Source organism: Miscanthus floridulus, chromosome 8, assembly GCF_019320115.1.
Source record: "Miscanthus floridulus cultivar M001 chromosome 8, ASM1932011v1, whole genome shotgun sequence".
In the NCBI taxonomy this organism is placed as follows: Eukaryota; Viridiplantae; Streptophyta; class Magnoliopsida; order Poales; family Poaceae; genus Miscanthus; species Miscanthus floridulus.
Window position 1 is genome coordinate 51,999,925 of NC_089587.1, and position 20,270 is coordinate 52,020,194.

At 46.7% G+C, this 20,270-nt stretch overlaps 1 long non-coding RNA gene across 3 annotated transcripts in view; it reads left to right on the plus strand.

Annotated features, from left to right (window-relative positions):
* Window positions 1-5,902: 5,902 nt before the first annotated feature.
* The window catches only part of LOC136472020 (uncharacterized), a 65,252-nt gene continuing 50,884 nt past the window's right edge, over window positions 5,903-20,270 (plus strand). The window contains exons 1-3 of one of the 3 annotated variants that reach the window (XR_010762194.1): window positions 5,903-6,029; window positions 8,961-9,120; window positions 9,205-9,388. This is a non-coding gene — a long non-coding RNA (uncharacterized lncRNA). Of the gene's footprint in view, window positions 6,030-6,231; window positions 6,348-8,960; window positions 9,121-9,204; window positions 9,389-20,270 lie in introns of those variants that run through there. The other 2 variants (XR_010762196.1, XR_010762195.1) reach the window with 2 other exon arrangements.

Genomic DNA, 20,270 nt, shown 5'->3' on the forward strand with positions numbered 1-20,270 from the left:
TATTTCTACATTTTTTGCGAAGAGTCTTCAGACATCTCTCGATTGGATAGCACCAACGGTTCTGCATGGGCCCCCATCCGTGCCTCATATGGGAGGTGCACAATCAAATGCTATATCGGCAAGAAGAAGCCGGGTGGAAAGATCCTCTCCAACTTACAAAGCAACATGGGTGCCGCTTTTTCCAAGTCATCAATGATGGTCCGAGAGAGCTCCTTGGCACAAAGCTGGCGGAATAAGTAGCTCAACTCTGCCAGCACTTGCCAGACATGCTCCGAGACATAGCCTCGAGCCATCGCCGGAAGAAGCCGCTCAATCCATATGTGGTAGTCATGACTCTTCATCCCATTTACTCGCAGAGTGCCTAAGTTCACTCCCCTCTTTAGATTCGCTGCATACCCATCAGGGAACATTAGCGTCTTGATCCATTCAAGTACTTCCCACCTTTGGTCCTTTTTCAAGACGAAATCAGCCTTAGGCCTTCTCCAGGTCTTACCATGACTAGGAGGCTGCATCTCTTGATTTGGTCTATCGCACAATATTGCCAGGTCCACTCTACCCTTAGGGTTGTCCTTAGACTTTTCAGTGTCCATGAGTGTTGCCCAAAGTGCCTCGGCGACATTCTTTTCAGTGCGCATTACATCAATGTTATATGGCAGAAGAAGGTCATCAAAATAGGGGAGCCTCGTCATGCCCGAGATATGAGTCCACATATGTTGCTCACCATATCCCACAAAACCACCTTCATTAGGCATGAGAGCATCTATCTGAGCACGAACCTCGGCACCAGTCATCATCCACGGTGCAGGGTTTGTCACTTTGACACCTTTCGTAAAGTTCTTGATGTCTTGTCTGAATGGATGGTCAAGAGGTAGGAATTGACGATGTCTGTTGAACGACGAATACTTGCCACCCTTCTGCAACCAAATGAATCTCACACCTTCCTTGCATATTGGGCATGGGAACTTCCCGTGAACACACCGGGCGCAGAATATCCCATACGCCAGGAAGTCATGCAGGGAGTAGTGGTACCAAACATGCATTTTGAAGGTTGTCTTTGTAGCTCGATCGTATGTCCATACCCCTTCGTCCCAAGCACGGACCAATTCATCAAACAAGGGCTCCATGAACACACCCATATTACTCCCTGGGTGTCCAGGAATTATCAATGACAAGAACACGTTATGTCGTTGAAAGGAGCACCGGGGGGAGATTAAGGGGGATAACGAAGACGGGCCAACATGTGTATGGGGCAGCCATCATTCTATAAGGATTGAACCCATCTATTGCCAGCGCGACACGTACATTATGAGCCTCATATGCTTTGTCACGATGTTTGTCATTAAAGTGGATCCAAGCTTCACCATCGGATGGATGTACCATCTTGTCAGGATTGTACCGTTTGCCATTTTTGTGCCATATCATCTGTTTCGCGGATTCCTCGGTCATGTATAGCCATTGGATCCTCGGTAGGAACGGAAGGTACCGTAGGATTTTCACGGGGATCGTAAGTTGCCTCTTCTGGCCATCATCAGAGTCTACCTCCAGGTACCTAGAGGATTTACACTTTGCACAGAACTTTGCATGCTCATGTTCTTTCCTAAATAGGACGCACCCCTTCGGACAAACATGTATCTGCTCATACGGCATCTTAAGTGCTCGAAGGAGTTTCCGTGACTCGTACATGCTCTTTGGCAGAATGAGGCCCTCCGGAAGCAGGGTGCGAATCACGTCCAACATCTTATCGAAGCCAGGTCGACTCAAGTTTAACTCGGACTTCAACCCCATTAAGCGTCCAATGGCATCCAGTTGAGGCACCGTTGACCGATCGTGAAGGGGTTTCTATGCCGAGTCCATCATGTCGTAGAACGCCTGTGCGGCTGCCTCCATCTCCTCCTTCTCACGTCCCTCATCGAACTGTCCTTGGTGAAAGTCATCTAACATGTCTGGTACCCCGACATCAGCATCAAAAGCCTCCACCCATGGTCTCACCACCTCCTCTCTCATACGATGGGCTTCACCATGGTGGACCCATCGGGTGTAGTCCGACGTAAATCCATTCTTCATAAGATGTTTACCCATTTCCACCTTGTTTACCCTCCTCCTGTTTCCACATTTGCTATAGGGACACAAAACTAGGCAATGTCCTTTAGCAGCCTTGCCAAATGCACTGTTCAAGAAAGCATCGGTCTTGTTCATCCATTCCGTGGTGTAATCACTCTGACTTCTCCAGCTCGTGTACATCCACTGACGGCCATCCATCCTTTAACATATGTATCAGCGAGTAATGTAACCATCAATTGCATCTACATGGTGTTCCTACTATCTAATAGGTGAGGATAGGTCCTAATCTCACCCGTAGATGCGTAGATGAGCTTAGTTTCCATGCTCTACTCCTATCCGAGACAGAATTTCGGTAGCACCTCCCCGCTATTCTCCAGATACATGTCCTGCTAAAGAAGAGTGCGTATCCAAAGAACAATAGGGAGGTGATGCCGAAACTCTATCTCGGACCAGAGCAGACCATGGAAACTAACCCATCTACGCATCCGCGGGCTATCCAAAAAACGTGGACAATCCAAAACAGATACGGTCATAGATATGCAAAGATCTGCATACCTCCAACCGTATCTCTTTCGAACAGGAGACGCCTAACTAGGTTACGTGATCTACGACCATGATACGGAAAGAGGGGTTATACCTAGGGTGGTGGTGGAGTCAGGCTAGCGAGGCCATGGCGGGTTGGTGCAGTGGCGAGGCGGCATGGTGCAGGTAGACCGGCACGGCGATAGGAACTCCAACTCGGCTCCGACAGGCTCTTCTCTATAAAAATAGAACAAAATACTGTCATTTAAAAAAATTCGGCAGAACCTCCCCTGCACGGTGAGGTTTCCAAAACCTGCAAAAAACAGCGGCACGATGGCCGACAAGCACATATGTCTCAAGAGAAGTCATGTAATTTGGATACCAATCCATGCTAAAGAATATATTCAAGTAGTACCACTACTTCTACTACTACTTCCACTATTGCTACTACTACTACCACTAGTTCTACTACTACTACCACCACTATTGCTACAACTACTACCACTAGTTCTACTACTACTACTACTACTACCACTACTACTACTACTACCACTAATTCTACTACTACCACCACCACTAGTTGTACTACTACTACCACTACTTCTAATACTACTACTACCACTAGCACTACTAGTACAACTAATACTACTACAACTATCACTACCATGACAACAACCAGAGAGAAGGCATACCTGACGGGCGCTGGGGGTAGGGGCGGGCGGGAGTCGGGTAGGACGGCGTCGAGGGGTCGGGGAGTGGGGGGTCGGAGTCGGGAAGGGGGTAGGGGGGGTAGGGCACGACGGAAGGGGGAAGGGGGCGGGGGGGGGTGAGGGAGGGATAGGGGGAAGGGGACAGGGAAACGAAACGGGGATAGGAGTGGCAGCTCAAGGGTGGACGAGGAGGGAGTGGGAAAGAGGGCGAGGGGGGATATGGCCAGAGAGGCGGGAAACGGGCGGGCGGGGTGGCGGCATGGCGCGGCGCGTGGCGCGGGGGTGGTTGGGGGCGGCGCGGGCGTGGGCGTGGGGGCTGGCTGGCTGGCTGTTTGACTGCCCCGGCCGGCAATTTTGGTTTTTACGTCCCACAACCGCCCCTTTGCCGAGTGCCGAATCAGGGAGGGCACTTGGCAAAGATTTTATTTTATTTTTTTAAAATTTCTTTGCCAAGTGTCCCAGATCTGGCACTCGGCAAAGATTTAAATTTTTTTTTAAAATTTCTTTGCCGAGTGTCCCAGATCTGGCACTCAGCAAAATTGTTTTTTTGAAAAATACTTTACCGAGTGCCCCTGGCACGGCACTCGGTAAAGATTTTTTTATTTATTTTTTTAAAACACTTTGCCGAGTGCCCCTAGCACGGCACTCAGCAAAGATTTAATTTTTTTTAAATGCCTTTGCCGAGTGCCCTCTGACGGCACTCGGCAAAGACGAAATTTTTTAAAAAAATTCAAAACCCTCTTTAACGAGTGCCTTATTCGTGGCACTCGACAAAGACCCCCTTTTGCCGAGTGCCATGCCCCGACACTCGGCAAAGTTTTTTTTGTTTTTGACCTCCAAATTTTTTGTGCAGCCCTTTTAAAGCATCACGAACTCCTAGTTAGAATTTGGGGATTTTTATGGCTTTTTGATATATTTAGTTACTTTATTTCATTTACTTGAATTTTTTCGAAAAATATAATTTTGAACCGCACGTGGTACGAATAATGGAATTTAATGATTCAAAAAATGATAGTCATGTTACTGAGTGTAGTGTGAGGCCGTATCCAGTAATGGACCCAAAATTTCAGACATCTTGTTCACGAAACATGACCGTGAACTTGCGTGCGAAGTGTTTTTAAATTCCACAAAAAGCAAACGAAGTCCGAAAAACATGAAACTTGTTGAGATGCCATGATATCATATGTGGAGGCTATGATAAAAATTTTAGAAGATTTCATGCACGTTGTCACGTATGATGCTTACAAAACAGGACATCTCTACAGAAGCAACCCGACTTTGAAGATGACTTTCGCGCGCACACACAAAAAAAAAAGCAGGCCGAGCTGCTGCCGGCCAGCATGGCGCTGCCATGCCGGTCGGTGGCTCGTCGAGACGCGTCGTTGCTCAACTGTGCCACCCAGCTCTTCGTTGTCGCGCTGCATTGTGCATGCCGGAGTTGCTCGCGCCACGCCGAGCGCGCACCAGTCCGCGCGGAGCAGCCCGCGCAGCCACTCCATCCCGCGCCATCGCGCCAGCCGAAGTTGCACGCGCCACGCTGCACTCACACCAGCCCATGCAGCCGCGATGCTGCTGCAGGCAACGGTGCCGTCCGCTCACACCCCTCTAGCCGCGCTCGCCCGGAGTTGTGTGTGGCACGCATGTGGAGCCGCGTTGTGTCTTCTCCTCCATGGCTGCGTGAAGGAGAAAGAGGAAGGAAGGAAAGAAAGGTGAGAGAGAGACTGAGGAGAGAAATAATGGAGGAGAGATGAGATGAGGAGTACCAGCACACAGCACACCAGAGCACGGCAAGAGATAAGGCGGAGAAAAATAATGGAGGAGAGAGAGATACAATGAAACACTCGATGAAGCGGAGGACAAAGAAAGGTAATGGGATGTTTCACATCTACCCTACTAATGCACCAAGTTTTCTTCGCTTGATCCACCCAGAAAAGCGTCCCTCACTGAGATGGCCATCCTAAATGCACCCCAAAAATTGTACACACAAAACCAACCACATCCGAATTAACTGCCCAGATCTGTCCTCAATATTCTCTCTCATTACTCACACACGATCCAACGATCAACATATTTTGTATGGTATTCCTCCTCCCCCTCCATGCGTCGCAGAAAAAGGAATATTGACGCGAGAAAAAATGACGCAAGAGAAATCTGCGGCTCTTTCCACGCGAAGTCCGCCTCCGCTCGATCTCCTGCCTCCGCACCTTCCTCGTCTCGCCGCAGCACGTACGTTGCCTCCGCAGCGGCGATCGTCAGGATCTCATCACCCCACCGAGGACGCGGCGTCGGCCGGATCTGAGGACGCCCCAGCCTGGACGGTGATGGCAGACGAGGCCGTGGCACCGACCTAGGCGCTGACCAAGATGAGTTTCGTCCACTGAGTCCGTGTGGGAGGAGCTACGGCGGGAGGCGCGCAAGCTGGAGGGCGACGTCGATGTGATGCTCTCCTCCTATGCGCGCCTCACCCGTGACGAGCTGGACGCCCTGGTAAGCGGGATAGGCTTCGGGGCGGCCCGCCGGCTCGTGCCCCACGGCCTCCACATCGTTCTATCCTCCTGCGACGCCACTAAGGGCTAGGACGCGGCAGGGAGCATCCTGGCGGAGGCTCCTGATGACGTGGCCGTCATCGTGGAGTCCCGGCAGCGCATACGTGATGACGGCGCATCGGTGGAGGCCTTCGTGGCCTGGGCGGTGGAAAACAATGGACGACGCGCCGTCCTCGCCGCTTCCACCATGGTATGTGTCTGAACCCGCCCGCTCAAGAATCTCCAATCCATTCGTCAGTTTTTGCTCGAACCTAGATTTCCTCTTCGAGCAGCCACCGCACGGACCATGGTGGTGACCATGCGACCGATGCAGCATGCTGGACGCCACCATGAAGCAACATGATGCAGTTCAGAGCTGCCAACAAGAGTGAATTTAAGTTGTAGGGCTGTCGCAAGCACACAAGGATCGGACTTTGCCATGGTAGTCACTGGTAAGCAAAGCGGGCTGCTTGACCAGCCAATAGCGCACACCACTTGCTCGACAAAAGTCCTCAACGCCAACAGTTGGGTGGGAAATTGTCTCTGAGTTTCAATGGTTCTTTTCTTTATTTCACTACTGGAATCTCGTTTTTTTCTGTGTGTGCGAAAAGACACAGAAAAATGCGAATACCGTCAGAAAAATATTTTTCTGACGGTGTACCCTCAGAAAAATACCCATAGAAATATGATGACAGAAAAATCAAAATTTTCTGTGGGTTCACCGTCAGAAATAATTTTTCTGTGGGTCTCACACGCACAGAAAAATAGTTTTCGCCCAGATTAAAACTAATTTTTCTGTGTGTTAATCCACACAAGGAAAAAGAAATAAACACACAGAAAAAAACATTTTTCTGTCGGTCTAGGTGAACTCACAGGAAAATTCATTTCGCCCAGATTAAAAAAGAATATTTCTGTGCAGCCAACCTCACAGAAAAAAAGAGTTAAACGCACAAAAAAAATTATTTTAAAACAGTACCAATAGCATATTAAAATATATATTTTCCATACAGTAATTTCTGTGCACGACAACAAGGTTTCATTCAAATAATACACAAATACAGAACTCGAAGGGACCTTGATGGGTGACCAGACAACCAATCAAGTATCAAGAGCAAACTGAAATACAGAGCGTAACAGTGGAGAGAAAAAATTCAGAGGAAGCATAGCTGAAGACTGAATATCAGACTCTAAAACTTGAAACAACAATTCACACGTAACAGTACTGAAACAGATTATGTGCTACTAGACAAACAAAAGCATGCAAGCCATAAATTAAATATTCAGAACTAAAAATTGAATACAGGCAGAGTAGTGAATGAGCAATCTCTAAACTTATTGTTCTCGTGTCACAGTAATAGAAACACATTAGGAACATTGAGGCTAGTTGTACTCTATTCGCTTTACACAATTATAATAACCTTCAGTCATACTACTACACTAAAGAGTATCTCAATTCCAGGATCTAAGTAAGAAGGAACTTGGCGACATACCTCTGCCTCTTCCTGGCTCATTCCCTCTTTCCATTCATGATCAAGAAGGGCATAAAGGTAACTGGAACTTGAACCTGCAATTCAGAGATAACATAAACAAGTGTCGGAAACAATATTTCTCAAGCATAACAGGGTATGTCTGTTTTTTTATCAACAATGGCATACAAAAAAAAAATAAGGACTAACATCAAGCCAAATAACCAATAAGGACTAAGATCATGTCCCATGGTTTGCTGACAGTCATGAGAATCATACAGAATGCACAAAAAACAAATTGCAGCCACCTCAGAGTTTATTTTTCATGTTGCATCATTGGCCAAATAGATATCAAGAGTTTGAACATCACAGTCATATCAAGAGATTGAACATCAGTGTCATAAATTCTAGATGCTTCAGCACAAAGAACCCTCACTAGAATCAGAGCTATGAACTTAAGCAAGACACGGCTGCCACACCATAGGGTGCTCCTCCATCGCCTAGGGTTAAGTAAACATCATCGACCAAGGCACTTTGCTTAGTTTATAAATCGGACTAGGCATCATCATGTGCAAAATCTAGGCGACAACACATGTGTACAACAAATAAGAGGTGCACATCACACAGATCTGAGGGCGGAACAAGACGAAAGCAAATGTAAACATGTAGATCAACAAAAATGTCGCCCAGATCTAAGTATCTAAGAACATGAACCCTAATATCAGTGGACGACAAACAAAATCCACAAACGATTCAACATAAATCACCGCACAGAGAGGGGCAGGAGATGGGGGCAGGTGAGATATACTGTCGGAGCACTGGAGGACCAACACGAATCCACCGGTGGAGGTTGACCGTATAGGTCAAGCGAGCTCGATGGGGAGGAAGAGGAGAGAGCGCACCAAACCAGAGGAGGAAGGAGAGGAGCGAAATGGGGGCGGTAACCCTAGCCCAGGCCCGAGGACGACAAGATCTCCCGCGCAAGATCTGGGGGCGGCGGTGGCCGCCGCGACGTTGGAAGAGAGGAGTGGGAGGCAGATCTGGGGGCGGCGGGCGGCGAAGCTCCTTGGTGCGGCAGGAGGTAGATCTGGGGGTGGAGGCGTCGCCATCCGGCCTTGCACGGGTAGCCACCGCCGTCTTCTGAGGGAAGGGAGGGGAGGAGTTGTAGTGGAGGAGGGGGTGGCCGCCGCGACGGTGGAAGAGAGGAGGGGGATGGCCGCCGCGACGGTGGAAGAGAGGAGGGGGTGGCCGCTGCGAGACCTAGAGCGACGGGAGTGCGAGCGGGTGCGGGCGGCGCGTTTGGGATAAGGATGGGCGGCCGCGTGGTTTAGGTTTTTTTCGTGTATATAGTTTTTCTGTGCGTGTACGTAGTTTTTCTGTGAGTTTTGAAAAGACCGACAGAATAATGTAAATTTTTCTGTGTGTATTTACACGCACAGAAAAATCAAGCAATTTTTCTGTGGGTTTTTGAATATTTCTGTCGGGATTTTTGAAACGCACAGAAAATTTACGAATTTTTCTGTGTGTATAGATAAACACACACAGAAAAATGTAACATCCACAGAAGTATTCAAATTTCCAGTAGTGTTTCACTTTGTTAGTTTCGAATGCTTTGACTTTGTGTTGATCTGTTATATATTTTTTCCTTAACGATTATATTTGAACTGCTTATTTAGGTTCTTGGTGAAGATGGAATCTTGGAAGAGCAGATTTTAAATGTTCTGGGGGTCCAGTAAGACTTGCTTGTCCTCCTCCCCCAACAGAAACACACATACACCAGTCAGTTCCATCTGATGCTACTCTTACCAGTTCTTTTCGATCTTCAAATGAACTCAGGTAGTGTGATTATATTGATAGATTATATTGACTGTATCTTAGCTAAGTTCTCATATGAGCTATATCACTGCACATATATCATAGGGAAGAGGAAATAGTGGCAGATCACCACCGATAGAGCATTGTCGCCTCCATTGCAACGGAACAACGGAACTCCTTCGCATTTATAGACCAGGTATTTGTTTTGCCAGCTGTCATTATTTTAAATCCATAAATAGAATTGGTTACTCTGTTGCTGAACCCATCATCATATGTTTCAAATTGTGAGTTTAATAAGTGCAGTTGTGTACTTGTGGTTGGTGTCCCTTATGCTCTGAAATGATTTACACGAGAAAACCAAATGGTGGTCGTCCCCCATTGATGACTTCCACGAAAAAACAGAGCTGTCCTAATTGTTCAATTGCAACCTGGTAATTTTTCTTTCACATGAAAAAATTGGTGCTTTACTCAGCTTCCTATCACTTTGGTTGTTTCTTGGAAAAAAATGTAGTTATTTGGTTGTTGTCGTGTGCATCGCTGCCGTTGCGTTAGCACGGGCATTATACTAGTTGAATGTAGTTTTCATTATGCATCATCCTTACAAGGTCCTCTTGAGGCCCTATTTATACACAGCCATAGCTTTTTCCTAAACCCAAAATGCCTCTCCACGTACTCCAAACAAAGGGTATATTCTGATATTCCGGGGCAGCTTCGGTCCAGACGACGCCAACCTCCCTTGGTTGCCGCCTTCCCAGCTTAGCACCTGCCCGGGCGCTCGACCTGGAGGCTGCCGGGGGACCACCTTGTTTCCGGTTCCCCCTTCGCTCTGTGCTGCTCGGAGTGTCCGATCCCACCTGCCTTTTCGCCATTTCGCGCCCCTTCGCCATCTCTTTGGTTTCCGCCCTCAGCAAACACTTGGAGATAATCTGCAAACATGAAACCCGCACCAAGGACCGAAGAATTATTGTTGTAGCGGGGCGGGAAGGGGGAACAAACCTGGTGGCGCTGGCAAGCCCTTCGCTTCTCCACCGTGCGCTGTTCCTTTCGCTTGTTGGCGAAAGGTCACTCTATTGTCAATAACAAATACTGATCTCGGAATGACAGAGGAATGGCGGAGGGAAAACTGGGGATGCCCAAAGGGTAGGTTATCCCCAACAGTATCCCCTCGATAGCGCCGCTTCAGCGTTCGGCGAAAGGTCGGTATCGTCGTTTCAGTATGCTCCTTGCTGCTTCCCCGATGCTGTCCCCCCAAGATGCAGAAGGGTCTGCGACTGGACGTTCCTGTTGTTAATAAACTATGATAATTTGTGGAGATATAAGATTTTAATTTTAACTTGGGCTAACGAATTAATTATATGTAATTATTGAATTGATTGATTTTTTTTACGCGTGAACCGACACGTCGGTTGGGTGGTAACGGTTCGGCCTTCTCGTTTTGTGCGCCTTATGGGGGCTCGTGCCCGCGCATGAGGTGGTTATGCTTGCCCCTTGGCCATTTGCGCGCTCGCTGCTGTTTCTTTCTGCCTTTGCCAGCTGCGTTTCGCATTTCGCCTTGAGCCTTTGCTTCGTGACGCTGTCAGCTCGTTCGTTTGAAGTTATGGTTTTTCGCCTTATTTTGTTTTTGGTTTTAATTTCCTGCTTGTCCTTTTTTTGTTGCATTTGTGATTTCGCCGCGTGTTTAGATGACTTCGGCGGTAGAATCCTCTTCGGCTACTGGTACATCCGGCGAAAGTGATTTCGGCTCTAAGAGACGCAGTGAGCAGGCCGCTCAGGGGTTGGGAGCCGCTGAGGGCGATCGTGGTTCGTCTCTTCTTCTGAGGAGTGAAGGCATCCGACGAAGTGTCCGTTACTGGGTCGGTATACACCGCGCCGGCTCCAGCTGGGATTAAGGATGGCAACGGATCGGGTTTCGGGCGGATATCCGCGGGTTTCGGGTTCGGGTTTGGGGATGGTTTTTCACCCACGGTTTTCGGGTTCGGGCCCCCGAAACCATTCGGGTTCGGTTTCGGGTTTTGTTTTCCACCCGTGGATATCCAATGGATATCCGAAATAAATCATTTGGAATTAAAACTCATGTTTTATAATATACTAATAATAATTTGTTTACTTAGATTATTAAATTTATTTAAAGTTGACTCATGAAAATATTTATTATTTGTTGCCTCTTGTTTATACATGTGAATATGTGTATATATATCCGCGGGTTTCGGGTATCCATTTGGGTTTCGGGTATCCGTTCGGGTTTCGGGTATCCGCGGGTTTGGTTTTGGTGATGGATTTCCACCCGAATCGGTTTTCGGGGCGGATTCGGGTTTTGATTTCGGGTTTCGGTTTTGGGTGCACGGAGACTCCACCCGATCCGAACCCGACCCGTTGCCATCCTTAGCTGGGATGAGATGCACTTTTCGCCTGGGTCGATCTTGCGTGCACTACCCCAGTTTTCGACATCACTGCCGGTTCAAAATCCCCCTTCATTGTCGGATTTTGAACCAGCAGTGGTATATCGGCAATGATGCTCGGTGGCTATTGCTGCCGGTACTTCACCTGGCAGTGATAAGGTTTAGAAAAACAAAAAAAAAGCAATCCAACAAGCATGCTAGCTGGAGCATGCTCGTTACCGCTGCTGCCACCACCATGCTCACTGGCTACCACCGCCACTACATCAAGCATTTCATCCAAGAAAAAAATTCATACATCACAGATAAAGGACGGATTCAACACATTAGAAAAACTCATCCACAAATCGATTCGTGCATCGCAGACGAAGAAGAAGGGTTCAACACATCACAAATCAACCCATCCACAAATCGATTTGTACATCACAGACAAAGGAGCAAAGTGATTCACACAACATAGAGGGAGGGGAGGGGAGGCCAGGAGGGGGAGATTGGGGATGCCACCAGGCAGGCCAAGTCGCTCCAACGCCATATCTGAGGCCGCGCTTCCAGTCACCGCCCCTACGATGATAGATCTGAGGAGACAGTGTGTGAAAGAGAGAGGAGAGAGCACCAGAAAGGGAGATTGCCGAGGAGACACAGTGCGGCTGCTTCCTCCTTCTCCGGCAGGCGCGCACGGCTGCCTCCTCCTCCTTCAGCGGGCGCGCCCCTCCTCCCCTCTGGCGCGACGGCCCTCTCCCCTCCCTCTCTCCCTCAGGCGATGCGGGCGAGGAGGCCGGATCCGGCGGCGGGGAAGCCGGATCCGGTGGCGGGGAGGACGGATCTGGGCTCCTCCTCGCCCTCACCGCCGGATCCGGGAGCGGGCGAGGCGGCGGCGGCGCGGGCAACGCGGGCGGCGCATGCGAGCGGTGGCCCTCTCCCCACGGCGGCACTCCTCCCCCTTCAACTCCGGCAGCGGCGTGGAGGCCGGATCCGGCCTCTCTACGGCGGCGCTCCTCTCCCTCCAACTCCGGTAGCGGCGTGGAGGATGGATCCGGTGGCGTGGAGGTTGGATCCGGCCTCCCCACGGCAGCGCTCCTCCCCCTACTCTAGCGGCGGCATGGAGGCCGGATCCGGTGGCGTGGAGGCCGGATCTGGCCTCCCCACAGCGGCGCTCCTCCCCCTCCATCTCTACGTCAACTCCGGCGGCGGCTGTGGCCTCGTGCCCGCGCTGGGGTGGATCCGCTCGGGTTGCCGTGGTGTGGAGGCATGGGGAGGAGGAGATAGTCTGTCGGGTTGCCGTGGTGTGGAGGCGTGGTGTTGGGAGGGAGTTGGGAGGAGCAGATAGAGTTGGGAGTTGGGAGGCGTGTGGAGTTAACTGGGATGGATAAAATTTTCGGGTCCGGGAGTATGGATCAGTGCCGGTTTGGTATTTCAACCGATAGTAAATAGACGTTACTGCCGGTTTATATTAACAACCGGCAGTGATGTGGTCCTTCAGTGTCGGTTTTAGCCCAGCCTCAATCATTTTCTCATTTTCAAGCTCGGAAGCGTACATCACTGTCAGTTCTCACGAATCCGATAGTGATGAGGCCAGCAGTGATGTCTAAATCTGTAGTAGTGGTGATGAACGTGCAGATACAGGAATATGTAAACCTGGGGTATCTGAACCTGGAGTTTTTGTCAGACTTTCGGGCTCTGGGGATGAAGAACTTCCTCAACCGAAACTGTACGGAGCCGTTGTGTAGAGATTTCTTTGTTGCTGGTCTGCAATTTTCCCTTCGTTGGCGAAGTGTTAGAGCGGTTCGAAATTAAGACGCATCAGCTGACACCCAACGCTTTCCCTCGGCTTGGAGTTTTTGCTATGGCTATGAAAATGCTTGGCTGTGAACTGCTGGCGGATACTTTTATTCATTTTTACGAGACTCAACTACATCGGAACAAGGCTAGGGACCACGATACTGGCAAAGAACTGTACTCCGAATTTGGTGCTTACAATTTCGTGCCCAAGAAAACTCAGGGCACTATGAGCATTGTCCCTACTTATCCGAATAAGTGGCCCTTTTGGACAAATTGCTGGTTTTATCACCGAGTGTGAACATATTCCGACGTTGAAAGTGCCCAGGTGAACAAGCGCACTCAGGCTTCACACAAAATTGATTGGCTTGCGTTTACCCGAGTTTTCGATGTCTAAACCCGAGGAAATTAGAACCGGTGATGCTTTCATCTTAACGTCGAGATGGCAGACCAGTCGGGATCGTATTGAGGCATGGATAGCGATCAAGCTGAAGCCTCTGTTTATTATTGTGAGGCGGTGCCCTTTTATTAAACGAGACGGTCAAAAAACAAACCGCCTCGTAAAATGCCCAACGATTAAGGGATGCGGTCGTTTTATTTAACAAGGCAAAAAAATAACCACCTCGCAAAATCGATTAACCGAGGCGGTCATTTTATTTACTGAGGCGTTTACAATTGTCCGCCTTGCAAAATCAATTTACGATGTGGTCATTTATTTACGGAGGTGTCCGCCTCGTAAAATATATTTATGGAAGCGGGCCTTTTACGAGGTCTGCCTCCAAAAATCAGGCCATTTTATAGGCCCGACTCGGTTAATGAGGCCAAATCCATTAGAAGCCAATCTCAACCTGGAAACTAGTCGTGCTATATAAACAACAAACGCTAGCCCATCGTCTCACCCATCAGCTCGCACTCCCTCCCTCACCCGACCGTCACTCGTGCGTCTCTATCTTGTCTCTGTCACTTCTCTCGCACATCTCTATCTTCTCTCCCTCACTTCTCTCGATGGCGAGAGCCCTGCAGCTCTTCTCTCCCTCACTTCTCTCAATGGCGATGGCGAGGGCCCTACAGTAGGGGGCCGCGCGCCCTAGCGGGCAGTTTGCCCGCCTTGGAAAACTGTCTTTGCCCGCCTCTGTAAAGTTTTCTATAGTAGTGTGGCTATCGTGGACCAACGCTGGCCTGCCAATGGCCGGACAATTTTTCGAATGACTTGGTGTTTGTTACATATGTTGAGCACCAAGATGACAAGGTTTGCGGGCCTTATTTCGACAAAGAGGAGAGCGCAAAACTCCAGTGCCTGGGGCAGAAACCCAGGCTTAACGGAATCTTTCGACTGATGGGATCTTATGACCGCCTCTGAGTAGTGCTTAATTCTTGAGGTATCAAGAAGCTCGTGCTTCCCCTAGTGTACTCGTTGGAGCCCCTCGCACAGGCCAAGATCTCGGTTGGATAACTCCGTGGATAGTCCCTAGGCCATCCCCACACGCAAGTGTGTCTTCGAGATGGCCTATCGTGGACTGCTCCCTACCATCTTCAATATCGAGCTTCCGGCTCAAACACCATGGGCCTCGTTCCTTCGGTACTCCAGAGGTGGCCGCACCATAAACGTGGTTCTTGTGATATTGCAAGGTTAGAAGCCGCTAGGGTACAATAATGGTGCATGCACAAGCACTAAGCTTCAGAGGTATGCAAACCTCTTTTACTAAGCCTAATGCAAGAGCTAAAGCGGTTTTCTAACTAGCCTAACCCCACCAGGAGAATTCTGGTGACTGCCATGTCAGCTAGTCGTTGCCGACCATTGGACCTTTCTCCGGTGACCACCGAATAATTCGGTGCACCTAAAACTTTCTTTGGCGCCGCTCTCCCTATCCATCGCCAGATTATTCCGGTGCCTATAAAAAGCTTTTGCAAAGACTTCTTCATCGTCCTAGCCTTTTCTCCAATCCTCCCTGGTCGCAACCACCAATGTTTTGTTGGTGTTTGTCTTGCCTACTTCTATGTACCACCCTTTTTATTTCTCCGTTGCTTGTAAAAAGAGGAATCACAGGAGTTATCCGGTGCTCCTGTGCAGCACTCGTCTAGTTCCGTTTGTTTATGTCTTCTTGTCTGCGTTTCTTCTACTTTGGACTTTTTGCATGTCTTCCAGGTATGATCTCCAATATTGCTCCATGGTCTTTGCTGAGGTGATCTTTAAATGCATGACTAACCATTCCAAATATTACAGCGTACACTTACATATTAGCATATGTAAGCCACTATCACAGAGTATACAATCACTGTTGGCCGATCACTGCCGACTGCTTTGCAATCGGTAGGGATAAGGTTTGTAGCTTCAACCGGTTGTGATAGGATAGCTTTCATATATTGCCCATCGGTAACACAGACCGGCAGTGATTCTTTAGCCATGCACCTAAATTTTTGTTTCAACATGGTTGATGAAGCAGGACCACGGTCACAGTGCTTTTTTTTTGTTATTTTGTGAAAATAGGCATCACTCATTACCTAGATTTTCACATCACTGTCAGTTTAAAAACCTCCTTCACTGCCGGTTTTTGAACCGACAGTGGCATGCCGACAGTGATAAAGGGGGCTCATCACTACCAGTTATAAAAAACCGACAGCGATGTGGTTTTCAGAAAATCCAAAAAACAGCTTGAAAAAATAGGGATTTTTTTTTAATTCTGGGAGAGACCCCACTGGACACGCGATTTTTAAGTCACAAGTCACGCGATTTTTCGTGTAAAAAATCGCGCCCTCCATGGCCACTGGTGCTCAAACCCCTGACATCTTGCTTCGCGTCTTTGGCCCCCTAACCCACTCCACCTGCAAGCTATTTGTGTCCAAATGAGATTTTTCATACTAGCCATTTTATGTTCATGTAATTTTGAAATGAGTATTTGGGACCCTAAACGAATTCAAATAAAAAAGTTGTCAACTACAAAGTTTTATAACTTTTCGAGATCTACAACTTTCATTTTGGTAGTTTCTCCATCCGAGGTCGTTTACAAAATTTGAATTTCAAATTTTAGAAATTTAAACGTAGCAAGATGATTTCAAATCAAAAAGTTGTCAACTACAAAGTTTCATAACTTTTTGAGATTTAAAACTTTCGTTTTTGCTATTTGTCCATCCGAGGTCGTTTAAAAAATTCAAATTTTAAAATTTTGGAAATTCAAACGTAGTTTTCCTTTACAAGATGATTTCAAATCAAAAAGTTGTCAACTACAAAGTTTCATAACCTTTTGGGATCTACAATTTTCGTTTTGTTAGTTTCTCCATCCGAGGTCATTTACAAAATTTGAATTTCAAATTTTAGAAATTCAAATGTTGTTTTCCTTGACAAAATGATTTCAAATCAAAAAGTTGTCAACTACAGAGTTTCATAACTTTCCGAGATCTACAACTTTTATTTTGGTCATTTTATCATTTATTCATCCGACATAGTGGTAGTAATATTGTTCACAAATGTTACATATCCCACTTATAGTTTATGAAACTATAAGAGAGATATATAAATTTTGTGAACAAAAACTATAAGAGAGAGATGTAAATTTTGTGAACAATATTACTACCACTTTATTGGATGAAGAAATGACCAAAATAAAAGTTGTAAATCTTGATAAGTTCTACAACTTCTATGTTCATGACTTTTTGAGCTGAAATCATTTAGTGTTCCAAAATGACGTTTGAAGTTGCCATTTTCTGAAATTCAAAATTCAAATAGATAAAACACAGTCACATGAAAAGATGGATAAAATAATACCCGTAAAAACACAATAAATTGATAGAGCATGATTTTAGAAATTATTAGGAAAAAAATCATCAAATTTGAAGTTAGTACGAGGGAGAAAGACTAGTTACAAGTTTTAGACAGAGATTAAAAAGAGAAATCAGAGTTTTTCAATAATTTTAAATTTTAATTTCAAATAGCATTTTGAAGTACTAAATGATTTCAAATGAAAAAGTTATCAGCTATAAAGTTGCATAATTTTTTGAGATCTACAACTTTTGTTTTGGGCGTTGGGTCGTTTGAAAAATTCAAATTTTAAATTTTAGAAATCAAACGTAATTTTTGTTAGATAGATGATTTCAAATGAAAATATTTAGACATCCACAAATCTCAATTTAAAAAAGATTGAACTAAAAAGTTGTAGATCTCTTTGAGTACTACAACTTTGATATAAAGTTCGTCTTCATCGGACATCACATGAGAAACTTATGAAGTTTTCTTGCAGCATATCACTGTCGGTTCAAGCCACGAACTTAGTATCAGTGTTGGTTTTTGGGCTAAAACCGGCAGTGATTACCCAATATCACTGCCGGTTCTTGGCTAAAAGCGACAGTGATATGAACCGACAGTGAAGACCCGAATATCAGTGTCGGTGGGTCCTATCACTGTTGGTTTCTTAAAATCCGGCAGTGATGTCCAATTCTGTAGTAGTGACTACCGGTGACACACCGGCAGCGAAACACAAAGGTCAACACTGTCGATTGACCACTACCGGATCAAAATCTGGCAGTAAAAGCTAGTTCCAAACCGGCAGTAATTGCTAGTTACAGGTAGCCAGCAGCCAAATGCTTGATCGATCCAAAAAAAAGTCACTATCAAATGCAGCAAGACGCTAATCACTACTACAGAATTAGATATCACTGTCGCCCTCATCACTGCCGGATTTTAGGAAACCGACAGTGATAGCCCAACACTGCTGGTTTTTGGTTAAAACTAGCAGTGATAGGATAGGACTAACCGACACTGATATTCGGGTCTCCACTGTCGGTTCATATCACGGTCGCTTTAAATAATACGCTATGTTCTTGTACTAAATTACATATCAAATCAGAATTATTTGTCAGAACAAACACCATATTTTCATGTATAACCTAGACATTTCTGATCGATGTGTACCAATTTTTCTTTGTCTTTGTATATGCAGTGAAGGTGAATGGATTTGTCTAAAGGTTAGCTTTGATACCATTTGTAGTGCCCAAGAGTCCAAACGGCTCAGATCCACTCTGCACACCGAGTGAACCACATCAACCACCATCCCACGTACGCTTTCGTTCTCGCTTCGTGTAAAAGGATTAACCTGGGGATGGTGGGGTTGACTCTAGAAGCCTTATATGTTGGTCTAACCCACCCTAAACAACCGGTGGGACTAAACCCGCCGCAATATCTCATCAACATGCACATGGCCACTATGGGCCAAATTCTAAACTGGGTTGGATGTCACAGACCAGTTTAGCTACCCGCCGGACGACCCATTTATTGACGGCCACCCAAGGATCGGGATGCATGGGGTTCCTATTGCTCGTGGCCCTCGTACTACTGGCCACCACCCTAGCGGGGGTTACCCTTATTAAGGCGGTTCTGGTGACTACCACTATCGATGCGGCCACCAGCGAAGGATGCAAGCGGTGCAGCGGGAGCATGCAAGTAGCAGCCACCAAAGGAGCTAGCGGCAATAAGGACGGACTAGCAGGCGACCTTCGAATCATTGGTGAGTCGTACTTCCATTAGGAAGAGCATGTCCAAGGTGTGGTAAAGGAGGGCAGAGTCGCCTTGTCCATCATGGTGTTTCTAGTTGTAGAAAACCCAGTGTTGAGCCTGCGCAGGAGGTTGAGCACTAGCTGGGGCCTGGAGATGGTGTGCTAACATCACATAGAGAGCCGGTGAAGACCTCCATGTGCTTGTAGTAGTCATTGATGAAGAAGGTCCCGAGAACCATCGAGTGGAACTCGTGGTGTAGGATGATAACACGCTACTGCTTGTTGGCATGGTTGAGGCCCTCGACGGTTGTTCAAACGGCAAACGCCATCTTTTCGGGCTCCACGGTAAGGTATAGCATGTTGTTGGTGATGCTCTGGTAGATCCAATTATGCACACAGGACTCCACCTGATGGAGAAGCCCAAACTTGGTGCACATGGGAGTGCATGAGCTGTGCCGACTTGGAGTAGCTGGGATGCTGGAGCTCAGGGGGATCGGCATCTAGTTCTTGACATTGACAGTGGCATAGGGGTTGACTGGCTGGGGGCTCATGATACCATGTAGAAAGGTAAAATAACAAGAGCCAACGAATCGAGGGAACACTCCTTACCCCCCTTCTATCGGGTGACCTTTCATATATATACATATATATTGGGACATTATTTAAGGAGCATATTGTGTTACAAGTTACATGAAGAATGTGAATTAAACATATTAAATGTCTAATAATAACCTTGTGGGATCATGGTTATGCACCTCGGAGAGGCCCAAAACAATTCATTTTTATAAAACTTAATTTCGTCTTAGTTTACATCACTAAATCCAAATGCACCAGCACCTTATATGTGTATTAGCTAGTGACTGTGTCTAAATATTTACAGAATGGAATCCACTCGGATGTCGGAACCAATAATGGTGTTGAAATGCAACAAATTAAGAAAACCCGTCAGACCATAAGCTAGTAAATTAAATATCAAGCAACAGAGTAAAGATTGACAAGGAAAAAAATTGGTCTTTATTTTATATGAGTTCTCTTTTAAATCATGCATGCTAAACCATCCCTATACTTCACGTACGTATTAGTGTAAAGCTACTAAGAAGCAATCGGTGCTTGATCTAGTAAAAGCGTGTACGCACATGCTGGTTTGGTGTGGAACTGACAGATATTTTGCACAAGCAAAAAAAATGGCGGTGACCAAGTAAACATTGGAAACATTAATCTGCTATGACTCTTTCAAGTGGTCACGAATGGCAATATATATGGAGATTGTTGGATAGTTATAATTATATGAGGTGGAAAAAGTAATTAAAGATATTGTACGATGGTCATGCACTATCGCATTGTTGACTATTTCTATATTTTTTTGTGACTTGACTCTTTCTATATACGTTTGTTAGCACAAGCATAGGTTGGTCAATGAACCACATTTCTTGTTTACGCAAATCGCTGTCCACCATCAGCAACGCCCTTATACCTGTGCCTTGTCATCTGCGACAGGGTTAGAAATGGATG